We start from the raw sequence: 15,479 nt of genomic DNA on the forward strand, positions 1-15,479 counted from the left end.
GGCCTCTTTTCGACGCACTGTCCTTTCTTCTTCGCTTAGTCGTTGACATGTCATCTTGAACGTATTAAATTATTGTCCATAAAAGGACCACATCGAAGGAAACAAATAGATTGTATGTCTAAAAATACTGTCCAGAAAAGCTTCTTTAAAGGATGAAGCTGAGGACTTTTCTTAAACGACTTTAAAAGAGGAAAATGTAACATTTTTGAGAGCGCAGGAACTGTGCTTGACAAAAGCATTCATATGAATGAGAGTTGAGTGGACCGAGTGCTTGACTTGAAAAAATCTCCTGACAAAACGTCTCGTCTCAAGATTTCCTTTTATAACAGAGAGATATAAAATATTAAAAACTAATATTAAGTTGGCTATTAAATCATATATAGAACCTTACACAACGTCCTTTATGTTAAGATGACTAAAATATGAATTGCTAACGACAACAGATTGGATGTTAGACTGCACCACCCTTATGACGTTACTAAATACAAGGGCATCCATTTCTCCATCCACCCATCCATTTTCTAAGCAGCCTATCCAGTTCATAGTCACAGGCAGATGGTGGCCATCCCTGCAGCATCGACCCTGGACAGGACACCAGTCCAGTATCCTGACTCACAAGGGAACAACTTAGAATGTATGATTAGCCTAACCTTATAGATAGACAGATAGATCTTATGCTGTGACACCTAATGACGGCTGGTGAAACGTACCTCCAATGGTCCTGCCTGGGGCACCATGGTAGAGTTAGCAATGTGATAAAGGTGCAACACAGGTTGACCGGGGTGTCATGCAAAGTTCATAAGCGGCAACGTCCTTTGCTCTGCTTCTGTCTCCAGAACGTTCAGACTGGTGCCCACTAAAGAGCTGGTCTTCCTGATTCTAATATGTTTTCTTCTGTTTTTATGCTACTGCCCCCAAAAGACCAAACTTGCAACCAAAGACTGATGGCACTTGACATATACAAAAATGTTTTACCGACATATGAGGGCCAGAGCTTTCAAGGAACTACACTCATCTCAGGCCCTTTCTGTATATGGTTTTAGTGTTTATATCTCAGTCCGGATCTGTATTTAAGTGCCACCCAAAAGTACTGTATATGCTTGGAGCACCTCTGGCTGAAGACTGCAGTATGAGCAGCCTTACTGTTCCTGAGGCCCACCTTGGCTGATGTTAAGTTGCTTCAACCTGCATCAGCCTACAATGTCATCTAACAGACCTCCTTATTCTTATTCATGTCCACCACTTACATATCCCATGACTGCCAAGTCATCCAAGAAGTTCTGCAGGTGGTATTTCTCTGAGTTTGTATTTTAAGCTTGATGTGTATAGAGTGGTTAGGAAGGGAGTTAATACTGTTTTGATTGTATGTTACTGATCACTTATTTTCAAACATAGCTTTGCAGCCTGACAAAGTCTATAATCAGTAATCTGAGACACTAAAGGGTGTCCTCCTTCAAGGACCTTAACCTCTCTCTGGCAATAAGTGCTGCAGGGAACTAGGCGCTGTGCACTAGGGACGTCGATAAATGTGATCCTCACATAGCTTCCTGCCTTACTCAGATGAGAGCAGACCTCGAATGGCTTATAGATCAAGTTGCCTGAACCAATGCTGCTTTCAGGTGACTGAATACAAATCTCTCAGGATTTTCATAACATACATGTCAGGTCTACAGGTCTATAAGCATTTCGCTTGTTACTGTTACCTTTCTTTGACATTGCAATCTGATGGGGTGTTGTCCACAGCAATGGGACCCTTTGCAGGCTCAAACTGAGATGGAATATGTGATCAAGGTCTCCACATAATTAAACATGTGTGAAAAGTTTAGAAAACATGACTTTAGCTCAGTAGTGTCCACCAGTGTTGCTTCTGGCTGCTTATAACCAGTTATCCTTCTCATCAGACTCCACATATCTCTTACATTAACATCTCCAGAGGAAAACTGTCAGTAACACGCGGAGCCCATGCAAACTGCATACAGGCAGTGACTGGACGGACTGCAGAACCAGTAGTCTGAAGCTTGGAGTCTCTGACAATAATATATTCAATAAAATGAAAACGAAGATTTAGCATAAAAATCAGCTGCTCAAGGAACCCTTTTTTAAAGGATTCAGTCCACCCATACATTATCAAATACTCAATCCATTTCAGGGTCTTAGGGGCTGGAGCCTATTCTGGCAGCATCCATCCTAATGCAGGAACCAACCCTGAATGGGGCGTCAATCCACTCAGGCACAGTCACTTACAGCCACTCAGTCATGGTCAATTTGGAGTCACAATTTAATCTAAAAGACTCTGCCTAAGGATGTGTGGGGGAAGTCAAAGACTAGGCCACCATACTGCATGGACTTACAGTGTGTTGTGTTCACATTGACTAAATAAGCTAAGAGATCAACAACTATTGCAGTCTTACCCTCTCCTCTCCTATCCTGATTTATCATATCATATCATTCTCATACCTTCTTAATCCAGCTCATGATTGATTATAGTGCCAAGCCACTTAAACACACACACAGTCATACAGCCACAATTATCCTCACTGGCTAGGCTTTGGGGATATGAAGAAGGAAAAACTGAAGTACCTGAGGAAATTCCAAACAAATATGTGACGAACACGCAAATAACACATGACATGTTGATTGTAGCTTTATCTTTCTAGCCATTTATATAATATCACACTGCTTGTAGCCTATTGCTCTATAAAGACTTCTTAATCAAGAACTTCCTGATAAAACAGTGTCAATACATGGCCGCTAGGCATCGCTGTTGCCCCGTGAAACCCAATAGACAGATGCAGACACTGTTTTAAAAGCACTAAAAAGTAATTTCATTTTCTTCTCCAAAGTGCCCCAAAGCACCTCCACCACCATAAACAATAAACAAATCAATAATACAAATACAATAAATCCTCCTCTCCTCCCAGCATCTCCGTCACTCTACCTCCCAACTCCGGCTCAGCTTGCTGGGACTCGAATAGTCCTTTAAATGGTCCTTGACCCGGAAGTGCTTCTGTCCTTCTGTCCATGTGATTCCATAGCACTTCCGGGTCAGATAAACAGTTATATTTTTCTTCAGCCCGGAAGTACTTCTGTTCTTCCATCCCCGTGACTTGGGAGTACTTCCAGTCTGTACGGGAAACAATCCCCTTGTCTCCCTGCAGCGTCACACAGCGGCAGCCTCAGCACCCAGCAGGGATGTGAAGACGAACTCCATCTTCGATGATGCCCTGCGGGAATGCGGGGCACCTCTAGGCTGCAGGGAAGACGCCATCTAGCGTCTTGGATATGTCGACCGGGATAAGCTGCCAGCCATCACAACAGCATCAAGTTTAGATCATGTAATGGTTCCCACTCCAAATCCTACATTCAGGAGGCTATTTCTTCCATGTCATCCTATAAAAACATGACAGTTGTAGGGCAGTTCCTCTTATTCTTCTCTTAACTTGGTTATCTGTTCCAGAGACTCCACCTTGTCCTGTTATTACCACTGTGGTCAGGGATTTGTTATTTTATACCATGTGTTTCACCCCACACATTTAATTTTCTTAAAAAGAACTAACTTTAAGAACTGGACAATATTAGAAAATCATTCACTAGCCTCATTCTGTTTGAAATGTGCTGCTTATGTTTTAATCCATATGGCCAAGGCTGCCTATCTTTACTACACCTTAAAATTCATGGCGGGACTGTAAGAAGGATACGGAAAACATCGGTACAACGTCTTAAGCTGATGTCACATTATGATGCTTCTAGTCGTGGGGTATTTCAGACTTGCCTACTTCAGTTGAAGATTTCATTGTTGGACTTTGTCAATTTAAAAATTGAAAGTCACTGGGCATGTCACATTTAGCAACTGTTTGCCAACCTTTATGTGCACTGCACTTCTGGTTGAACATTTATTGCTTGCCATGCCTCATGCTCACACAGCCCACCCCTACCACTAAAGTCAAAGTCAAATCTGTCTGGAGTGAGTCGCCAGGTATGTGACATTACAAGGCAAGCTGCACAGGAGCACACCTCTGACTTCCCCGACTCGCTAAGATTATGTAAATGGAGGCTACGACTGAAAATCACAGAAAAGGATGCATAATGTGGCATGGCCTTTAGACCGTCTGCATGACCACAGGCTCAGACAAAGCAACGTTGCTGACACTTTATAATCATTATTATAAATTTTCCACCGAAGGCAACCATCTGGGAATTGCCGCAGCTCAACAGGGGGCGCTCTAAGATATTTTCTGGAATGGAATTAGATAATGATTTTTTTTTATCTGTTTGAAAAGTGAGGCAGAATTGGTGTCCCCTTCCTTTGATTTGTGTGCTCTACTGCCAAACATGAGAGCCTATATTAGGAAACCAGTTTAACACAAGTTCTGCTCGCACAGTGCAGGAACATTCAGATTATTAAATGAGTTACTGCTGGAACAAAGCTGCTCAGGCTTTATATGGAAAGAGTGAATGAATTCTGCTGATCTGCCCAAATTATATCTTGTTTGGTAAAAATGCTGGCAAGCAGGACTTAAGAGGAGAAGGAAGAGAGCAAAGCAGTGAGGTGCACTGAAACTCTGTGAGTGCATGTGAGTCAATGTGGCTCTGCTAATGAAGGCGCAGTGTCAGTCCCCAGGAGTGTGAGGTCAGTGGGTGCTTCGTACTTCATTTCTCATCGAGTGTGCTGAAGGCCCTTGTTGAGTGCTCCATACTGCTGACATCGACGGTAACATTGCGTCTGTTAATAGCATCGCTTCATTCCCTAATGGCTTCTCAATAAAGAGACAGTGGCTCAAAACAGGATTTCAAGGAACTGTCTACTTCAGTTTAGACTACTGAACAGTCAGGTCTTTGGTTATTTCACTTCCTTACAATACTGTACATGGTGCAATTAATCTTAAGAGACTATTAGCTGGTTTCATTTTACAAAATTCACTATTTTCTCCATACTTCAAAATAGTTTATATGGCCTTAAAATACTTCAGTTTCAGCAATATGACATTGACTTAATTTGCTGGAAATTTAGAATAAGTGATCCTGGGGAGATTGATGTTGACGTGTGTTTGACATGGGACTGTAGCCTTAATGGTGTGGCCAGAGTTAGATATAATACACAAGTCCACTGTTACCGTTTACATCTGATGTTAAAAACACCTAACCCAGTGAGCATGCTTCTCTTCACATCAGCACTGTCTGAACATCGTTGGTGAAAATCCAGAGAAAGGGCCACTAGACTGGTCCTGGAAGTGAGAGGTATGAGCTATGTGGAAGAAATAAAAAAGGCACAATATTTTAATAAAGGAGGTCTTTAATAGCATTAATTAAAAAATATATATCCTTTATTTACCTATGTTTAAGTAATTTATATGTACTGTAAAAACAAAATCTAGTACTCTATTGCAATCTATGTCAATTTATGTCATCGATTACAATCGACTATAATCCACTACAATCTAATACAATCTTTAACTATCTTATTATATTGTATACTTTATTTATAGATATTATTTTATATTGTGATAAAAGGCGCTATATGAGCGCCGATTCGACACAGACTAACACAGGAGGCAAATGTAAAACAAATAAACGTTTATTTTCTTCACCAGGAGGCCACGTCTTCCCCATGTCCCTCAGGCACAACACAAAAGCAAACACACATCTATTTTTCTCTTCTTCTCCACTCCTCCTGGCAGCCTTGTCTCCCTCCTCCTGAGTCTGGCTCCCCAAGTGGTGGTTGCTGGCTCCCTTTATAGCCAACCCAGAAGCGCTCCAGGTGTTTAATGACCTGCATTCGGCTGCACTTCCGGGTGTGGTGGAAGAACCGCCCATATTGGCAAAGGAGGCATTGCAGCTTCCCCTGGTGGTGGCCACAGTGCCCAACAGGACTGAGTCCCAAAATTCCATGCCTGTGGCCCCGATGCCACCAAGCATTCTGGGAAAGATGTTGTGCTGCCGAAGGGGCAGAAGGGGCATCCCAGCCTGGCATGGGCCCCGGTCATCCGCCACAATATATATAAAAACACAATCTGTTACACTATTACAATCTATTTCAATCTATTATATCAGTTACAATACATTATTAAAACACAGTGGTTCTGTGTCCATTGAATAAGAGATGAGTCCTGTGCCCTCCCTATGTTAGGGTTTGGGGCTTTCCTCCATCACTTTCTGCATCACTTCAATCCTTCAAAGTGTCCAGGATGGAGTAGTTTCTGATCAGGCTGTGGGAATATCTACAGAAGTCCTGGATTGTCATCCTTTATGTAGTTCCTGGCGACCCAGAGAGTGTCTTTCACAGAGCACATCAGACACCATGCCTCTTTGGTGGCTTCCATTGAGTGGATACTGGAGAACAGTCCACTGAGTGTCGAGTGGTCTGAGAGACTGTCTCTGCGTAGCGACTTTTCCAGTTCCTGTTCAGTGCGTCCAGCAGTGACTGCGCAACTGGGCAATCCCAGAAGAGGTGCAGTGCATCTTCTTCCTGCAGTTTTATTGCTTACAGAGATCATTAATTGTCTTCATAGTAACTGCCTGTTCTTGAAACTCCTTTACATTCACTGACATCTACTGACCACCTGTGGAAATATTTTATAGGTTATGATATACATATGAAAAAGTTTAGGAACCCCTCTCAGCCTGCATAATAATTTACTTTCAACAAGAAAGGTAACAGTGGTATGTCTTTCATTTCCCAGGACCATCTGGGGTGTTTACTCCGAACAAATATTTTTAGTGAAGCAGTATTTAGTTGTATGAAATTAAATCAAATGTGAAAAACTGGCTGTGGAAAAATTTGGGTACCCTTGTAATTTTGCTGATTTGAATCCAGGTAACTGCTCAATACTGATTACTTGCAACACCAAATTGGTTGGATTAGCTCATTAAGCATTGAACTTCATAGACAGGTGTGTCCAATCAGGAGAAAAGGTATTTAAGGTGGTCAGTTGCAAGTTGTGCTTCCCTTTGACTCTCCTCTAAAGAGTGACAGCATGGGATCCTCAAAGCAACTCTCAAAAGATCTGAAAACAAAGATTGTTCAGTATCATGGTTTAGGGAAAGGCTACAAAAAGCTGTCTCAGAGGTTTCAACTGTCAGTTTCAACTGTAAGGAATGTAATCAGGAAATGGAAGGCCATAGGCACAGTTGCTTTTAAACCCAGGTCTGGCAGGCCAAGAAAAGTATTGGACCGTCATATGTGCAGGATTGTGAGAATGGTTACAGGCAACCCACAGATCACCTCCAAAGACCTGCAAGAACATCTTGCTGCAGATGGTGTATCTGTACATCGTTCTACAATTCTGCGCAATTTGCACAAATAACATCTGTATGGCAGGGTGATGAGAAAGAAGCCCTTTCTGCACTCACTCCACAAACAGAGTCGCTTGTTGTATGCAAATGCTCATTTAGACAAGCCAGAATTATTTTGGAACAAAGTGCTTTGTGCTGATGAGACACAAATTGAGTTTTTTGGTCATAACAAAAAGCTCTTTGCATGGTGGAAGAAGAACAACACATTCCAAGAAAAACACCTGCTACCTACTGTCAAATTTGGTGGAGGTTCCATCATGCTGTGGGGCTGTGTGGCTAGTTCAGGGACTGGGGCCCTTGTTAAAGTCGAAGGTCGGATGAATTCAACCCAATATCAACAAATTCTTCAGGATAATGTTCAAGCATCAGTCACAAAGTTGAAGATACGCAGGAGTTGGATATTCCAACAAGACAATGACCTAAAACAGTCCAAAATCTACAAAGGCATTCATGCAGAGGAAGAAGTACAATGTTCTGGAATGGCCGTCACAGTCACCTGACTTGAATATCATTGAAAATTTATGGGCTGATTTGAAGCAGGCTGTCCATGCTCGGCAGCCATCAAATTTAACAGAACTGGAGAGATTTTGTATGGAAGAATGGTCAAAAATACCTCCATCCAGAATCCAGACACTCATCTAAGGCTATAGGAGGCGTCTAGAGGCTGTTATATTTGCAAAAGTAGGCTCAACTAAGTATTGATGTAATATCTCTGTTGGGGTGCACAAATTTATGCCCCTGTCTAATTTTGTTGTGATGCATATTGCATATTTTCTGTTAATCCAATAAACTTAATGTCACTGCTGAAATACTACTGTTTCCATAAGGCACGTCATATATTAAAAGGATGTTGCTACTTTGAAAGCTCAGCTAATGATAAACAAAACTCCAAAGAATTAAGAGGGGTTCCCAAACTTTTTCATATGATTGTACTTAATAAATAACTATACATACACAAATTTGGTTACAACCTAAAGAAAATAACATGTATGAAACTATTACAAATACATGAAACCCAGGTCATTATTTAAGGTTAAACAACATCTATATTCCTAGTGATCACACTTGAAAGTTCACAGAGCAGAATAAAATACCTGAATAGACACATATAAACTGAGCATATATCTTCCACAGCTATGAGGAGAGATTGGAGAAGCTGAACCTTTTCAATTTAGGTAAGCGGAGATTAAGAGCTAACATGATTGAAGTGCTTAAAATTATGAAGGGAATTAGTACAGTAAATCAGAGCTGTTGCTTTAAAATTAATTCTTCAACAAGAAAATTGGAAACTTCTTTAGTACACATTTTACATAAATATAAGAAGGTTTTTCTTCACACAAAGAACCACAGACACATAAAATAAATTACCAAGTAGTGTTTTTGAGAGGACAACCTTTAGGGGCCTCCAAAGTTCAATGCAATTAGTTTGTCTACATGTGCTTCAGTAACCTGATTATTCACAGAAGCCTGTTTTCTAAAATGCCACGTAGACCCTTATTCTGGTTAGAGAAATCGGGTTATCAGTCTCTCAGAAAGCTCGTTAACAGAGAGACTTCTCTGTGAATAATCCGAATATGTGGCCATGTAAACCCTTAACTGGGTTACTGTTAAGGATTTTGTGGTCTGTGCATGTCTAATGCACTCTATGTTAATGTCAAAAGCGCTTTCAGAGCCACAGATAGAAGCATCCATAAAATACATAATCATTGGTAAAATATTCCTTCTCCTGGCTGAAATAATGTGTCTCAGTATTTCAGAATTCACCAAATTTATGCTGATGTGCTGAGCGTATAGTGCTAAATTCGGCAACACAACCTCAAGAGCAGCACAGTAACACATTAAAAGTAACATGTGTGAAGTAGTCCGAATACTTTTTAAAGTAACGAGTAACCGAACGCATATTTTAAGTAAGCACTGGGTGTAAGGCAAGAACCTCACGTATACCATGTTCTCTGCAGGGCTTTCAGAAAACATTTTGTTGCATGCAATCTGGTATCAGAAACCTATAATTAAAGCATCAATTTGACTAAACATATTTATAAAACACAAAAAAAGTATCAGAGGCTTCATGCTTATTTTTGGATTCATGGTGGCTGATGATGACGTTTAACTCTTTTGTCTTGTTTAATGATGTCAGAGCGTTTCGCCAAAGGAGAAGATTACTTAAGATTATTAAGAATGCAGGTTTCTGCCTTAACCAGGTTACTTGCCTTAACCCAGTTACATGAGTACAAGTAAATGGCCTGAGTGTTATTTTTGAGTATCTAGAAGAGTTGGTTTAGCAAGCTTGTTGTGCTCAATGGCCTGTTATTGTCACATTTGTTCACTGTCAGTGAACAGTTCCTGTCATTGTAGCCATTAAATCTGAAGAGTCAAGCGTTCCTGTGTTGGAATATTTTGAGGAAACTCACTCTGCCGTTACTGAGACTAGTTTTGACACTATTGTGAAAAGGGTCATTAGTGGCATTTTGAAGCCCTAGATGGTATTTTAGGACCCCCTCCTCTCTTCGTCTCTTTGGCTATTTAAGCTGGAGCACTACACTGGCCATTGGACCCCAAGCAGATGGTTAGGTGACTTACGCCAAAATTGACTGTGAGTATAGTAAGTATGATAAGATGTATAATATACATGTGTGAGCAGTGAGGAAAATTCTGTGGCATAGGGTGCGTCTGAGAAGTTACTGAATAAATCATTCCTGCTGAAATTACTTCTTTGGAAGATTGGTGGTCATTGTTGTTAATGTTTGAATGGCGGACCGCAAGATCACTTTTTAGACATTTTCATTCACAGAAACCCAAAGCTTGGTGAGCAAAATAAGGCAGACCTACTTGCTTCCATATTTTTTATGGGCCCTCTGTCTTTTGTGCATGGCTTACTGTTTACAATTGGAGTGAACTCTCTGTCTGTTACCAGTAGTCTTGAACTCTGCAAGATTCTCCCATCCAAACAATGGGTGCTATATGTTTTCTGGACTGTGTCACTGACAGTGTGCCAAGCTGTGAGAGTACATTGACAAAAACACAAAACTCACACTGTGGTTTGCCTTGTGCACGCTGTTTAAAGGCAGGTTGGCCTACATCCTTTTACAGATACGTCAGTTTCTAGGGTGCTGAGAAGGTAAAAATCCTGACAGGACTGTGGACCACAGTGTCTGAGAAGTTTAAACGGTGCCTCAGAATCTCCTCATACTAAGATGGTGAGCGCCAATGTTCATTTACAACGTTCTTATTACAACTAACCGTTGGGGAGATGAGAAAAGAGGCTGTATGTTTGCTGTGGTTTTACAAATTGTAATAAATATATAAAACTTGGGCCTAAAATCATGCCTAATTCTTTAACAGCAATATGTTAAGCAATGCCAGATGGGATAACATTGTGCTATGAGAAAGCTGTTGTAATATCCCATACCGCAGTCCTAGTACAAAGACATAGGGCTCGTTTATACTTCACGCTCAGAACACGTACGCGCCCGCATCATGGCTGCCACGTGTTTCCAGTGTTCATTTGATGTGTCCTCTGAGCAGGTCCTCAGAAATTAAAACGAGGCGTGTGTGAGCTGCAGTACCAGCAAAAAGTCTGGGGGGGCGCAGTGTGCTAAAAGTTGGAATGTGAGGTCAGAGTCTCTGGTTACTATCTACATGACAGAAAGCCCCTTTGCGGGTCCTACAAGATCAATGTGCGTGCTTCGATATTTGATGAATGGTTCGAAGTGGTGAAGTAAAACGCAGACATACAAATGCATTCGTGGTGCTTTTATATTCAAGCATTGCATATTTCCAATCGTAATGACATGATACATTTTAAAAGTCTGACATACCATCTTTTTTTCTAAGGCTTCCTCCGGTCCTGACTGCAGCGGCAAACAGCAATAGATCGCCACACTGAGTTCATTAAATGTATGATATTCCAACTCTTTGCACATTTAGAATCCTTAGATTTATAATTTGATAATCACTTTCATGATGAAATGCATTGAAGTATGTATGTTACATTTTACTGATAAATCGGTAATTTTGTTTAAATAATGAATACTGTTAATAATTACACACATGGTGGTGACACGGTGGCGGAGCGGTAGCACTGCTGTCTCGCAGGGAGTCACGTCGCTGGTATTCTCTGCCTGGAGTTTACATGTTTTCCTGCTGGGTTTACTCAGTGTGCTCCAGTTTCCTTCCAAAGATATGCAGATTTGGTGCCGCTAAAATGACGCCAGTGTATGTGTGTGCTTGCATTCACCTTGCGATGAGCTGATGCCTCGTCCAGGGATTGTTTCTGCCTCGTGCCCAATGCTTGCTGGAATGGACGCATCCCTGGACTGATGGATTTAATCATTAAACATCCTTTTCAGAGATATTGCGGTAAGGTGTCATCAGAATTTAATGGGTGTTCCAGGCAATTCACAACACAGCGAAGCCGAACCTGTTCTCACCGTGATAATATCTCACACTGCCACCTGGTGGATTCCTCCAAATTTATACGCTTGCGTAGCAGGAGCGTCTGCTGCAGCATGCGTTGTGTCGTGTGAAGTATAACCTCGGCCTTACTGTGCTCATCTGGAAGAATCTCAATCCACCTTCTATAACTCAGTGAGAAAGTGGATGTTCTATGCTGTTTCACATTGCAAAAAAAATCTTTTTTTACAAGGATCTGCTCAGAATTTATTGTCAGTTTGGCAAGAATTCATTAATGTAATTGTAAAGTAAACAAGCCAGCCCTGTGCAGAACCATTTCAGTTTCTTTGCTGTTTTATTCTAATTGAAGAACCACTTTAAACGGGCCGCTCTGAGTCATGTGGAGCTGTAGTGCTGGCTTTCATGGATTGTCTTTGGTGCAAATTATTTATTGAATCTGCTTATTTTTAATTGGATTGTGTTTGTTTATGGTGTTGTGTTGTTTATTAAAACATAAATAAGAATTCATTATTTCCCACATGTTAGAAATAAATTCCAGGTCTCTACTAAGAAAACAAAAGGGAATGCCCACCTGGCATCCAAAATAAAAGTGGGCCTCAGCTTCCTTTTAGTGGTCATTACAATCAGCAAACATCTTCATGTCCATAATGGAGCTGTAGGGCATAAAGCCTTGCTGAGAATCTACTGGAAAGTATGATCCATTAGCGCAGAAAAGTGCAAAGTGCTACATGTGGGCAAAAGGAAAGTCAGTTATAAATACAAGATGGGAGTCCTGAAGGAAGATACCTCTTAAAAGAGCTTAGGGGTTTATGTTTACAAAACATTTTCACCAATTTCACAAAATGCAGAAGCTATTAAAAGACAAATAAAATGTTAAGTTATATTGTAATAAACTGCTGAATATAACTCAAAGGACTATATAATGCACTAGTGAGACCACCTCTGTAATATTGTGTGCCGTTCTGGTCACCACACTACAAGAAAGACATGCAAACACTTGAAGCTGTGCAGAGGAGATCAGCCAAGTGCATCCCAGAACTTGACGAAATGTCACACTCTAGCAGACTCAGAGGAGACTGCATGAAGACCTAATCCAGATCATTAAAACTTACAAAGGCAATGGTAAAGGTGATCCATCAACATTCTTTCAACTTAAGAACATACTCAAGGACAGCAGTGGGAATTAAGGGGAAGAGCATTTAAGACTGAAGCCAGGAAGCTGATCTTTGCACAAAGAGTTTTGTGAATCTGAACAAACGTCCAAGACATGGAATTGAAGCAGAGACCTTGACAACCTTTAAGAAGTATCTGGATAAGAAATTGGGACAGCTTAGCTATTAGCTGATAGACCGAATGGCCTCCTGTTATTTGACTACTCAGAAACTTTGTTAGATGTTTTCAGTTGTGCTAAATGATAACCTATGTAAAGGGTGCAATTAAAAGGTCCTAGCAAAGAGCTTGCTTTATTTATTTATTAGAAAACAGTGAGGCATTCTTCCTCCCTCCATTACAATCTCCCATCCTGTCAGTTTCCATGCCATCTAAAACTGAATTGTCATAACTACACCCTCTGCTGGCAACCAGCTGTAAAATCTAAAATGACATTATACTGTAGCTCCCTATAAATAAAGGGGGAAGCTAACAAATCTGGTAAATGAGAGGAGACCATTCCGCTCATCAAGTGTGTGCTGTTAGCGAATGACAAACTTATCCAGATTCTTTTTAAAAGTCATCTGAATCTTTTGGTAATTTGTTCTAGATTTCCATGGTCCTTTGTGTGCAAAGGTGCTTTCAAGAATCCGTTCTAAATGCACATCCCGTAAATTTCCTCTGACTCAAGTACAGGGGGTCCTCGGGTTACGACACAGTTCTGTTCCTACAACATTGATGTAACCCGTATTTTGGTGTAAGTCGAAACACACCCTAACCTACAGTAAGTCACTTACCTATCCTAACACATTTGCAAAATCATAATCTAGAACATAAAAACACAACTAAGCCACAGAAAAAGGGAAAGTACATAAATATACTATACTGTACACTGTACTGTAGTAACAGAAAAAGTGAGTGTAAAAAAAAATCCTTACCTATATTACTTCCCACATCTCATTTTTTTTAAGTTTTTATGGGAGTGAGCGTTGTAAACTCGAAATGTATGTCGAAACATTGTAACCCGAGGTCCCCCTGTATGTGTATCTGTCTTGAAATGAAAGACTTTTATTGGATTAATGTCAGTGATGCTTCTGAGAATTTTGAAAATCCATTCAGAAACCCTAAACTGCACACACTACACACACTGAGTCTTGGGATCATTCAGTACATAAGGCATGGTCACTAAAGAAAGCTGGGTGAGCATGCAGACAGATATTCTGCCCTATATGTCTGTGGTATAGCAGGTCCACTGCTCATGTCAATGGGCCACTTTTAAAATAAATGATTGGTGCATTTGTGGCTTAGCGAGGGGGCGTGGTGGTGTGTGGCCGAAGCGGTTTCTGAGGAGTTCGTGATGTGGCCGTTTCTCACATAAGTGCACAGGTGAGAAACGGTCCGCATCCGTAATTGTTCCCAGGGGCTGCTGATTGCTACAGGTGCCACTTCCTCCTGATAAATAGAAGCGCAAGGCGGCTAAGGGCGAATAAAAGAGAGAGAAAAAGAAATGGAGGTTGCGGGAGGAAGAAAGCAGGAAGCTAGAGAGAGAACCGGTGTGAGCGAGTGAGAGAGCGTGTGCTCGCAGACAGGCAAGCAGCTGGACAGTGAGCCCTAGTAGTGGTGTTTGGCCGACACTCGGTGGGGCAGAAGGTAGTGGTTGCTCTCGCTGAGCATTTTATGAAGGAACAGGAGTGACCTGCAGAAGGACAGCTGGCCGCGTAAGGCCAAGAAGGCAGCGGGAGTCGGGAGGCTTGGGCGGTGAATTCCCAGACGTGGGCGTCCTGGTCACCAGGGAAGCCAAGTCTCGGTCTGGAGAGTGCGCGACTGAAGCCAGGAATCAGGAGGCCTTCAGACCAGTGGAACCAGACTGTAGTAAGGTCAGCTGCAGGAAGGGCAACTCCCCTGTTGAGAAGCCTGTACGGGAGAAGCACGGGAGCCGCCAGATAAAAGAAGACACCGGTCTTGTTTTTAAAGAGTCTGCTTCCAGTATTGTTCTAACCTATTTTAAAGGATTATTGGTTTTTTCTATTTATTGGCTTTTTAACCTCTACTTTTAACTTCTGTTTTTATGGCATTATTTCTTTATTGAAGGAGTTGGAAAGCACTGCACTTATTTAATTTGGACTTCGTTTGTTGGTTGTTTTTAATAAAAGCACTTGTCATTTTTTTTACACCATCCCCTTGCTCTATTTGTTATCCCTCACTGCCATGCTCACCAGTGACATTACCGATGGTGACGGGTTCAAGGGCTCCTGGAAGCAAGATTGGAACATGAAGCAAACTTACATCGTCACAATGTCCATCCATCTAACCATCCATTTTCAAACCCATGTAATCCAATTCAAGTTGGCAGAAGCTGGGACCTATCTAAGCAGCACCAGGCACAAGGCAGGACCAGCCCTGGACAGGATGGCAGCCCGGCACAAAGCACAATCACCCATAAACTTTGGACTCATTTACACAAAGTAAAGTTAGAGACACTCCTTGAACTCGTAAGACATATGCCATGGATATGTGAAAGACATAACATTGTAATGGTTTGTCAGGTCTTAAGGATTCACTGAGGATTTTGTAGTTAGTCTGGTGGCACACACATTTTTGCCTTGTTGTATCTTAATGAGCAG

General features: G+C 41.4%; 1 protein-coding gene across 2 annotated transcripts in view; it reads left to right on the forward strand.

The window, feature by feature from the left end:
- gnao1a (guanine nucleotide binding protein (G protein), alpha activating activity polypeptide O, a) overlaps positions 1–15,479 on the forward strand; it is a 347,630-nt gene that overhangs the window by 298,171 nt on the left and 33,980 nt on the right. The gene's annotated exons all lie outside the window — the stretch shown is intronic.

This window comes from Polypterus senegalus, chromosome 9, assembly GCF_016835505.1.
Source record: "Polypterus senegalus isolate Bchr_013 chromosome 9, ASM1683550v1, whole genome shotgun sequence".
Lineage (NCBI taxonomy): Eukaryota > Metazoa > Chordata > Cladistia > Polypteriformes > Polypteridae > Polypterus > Polypterus senegalus.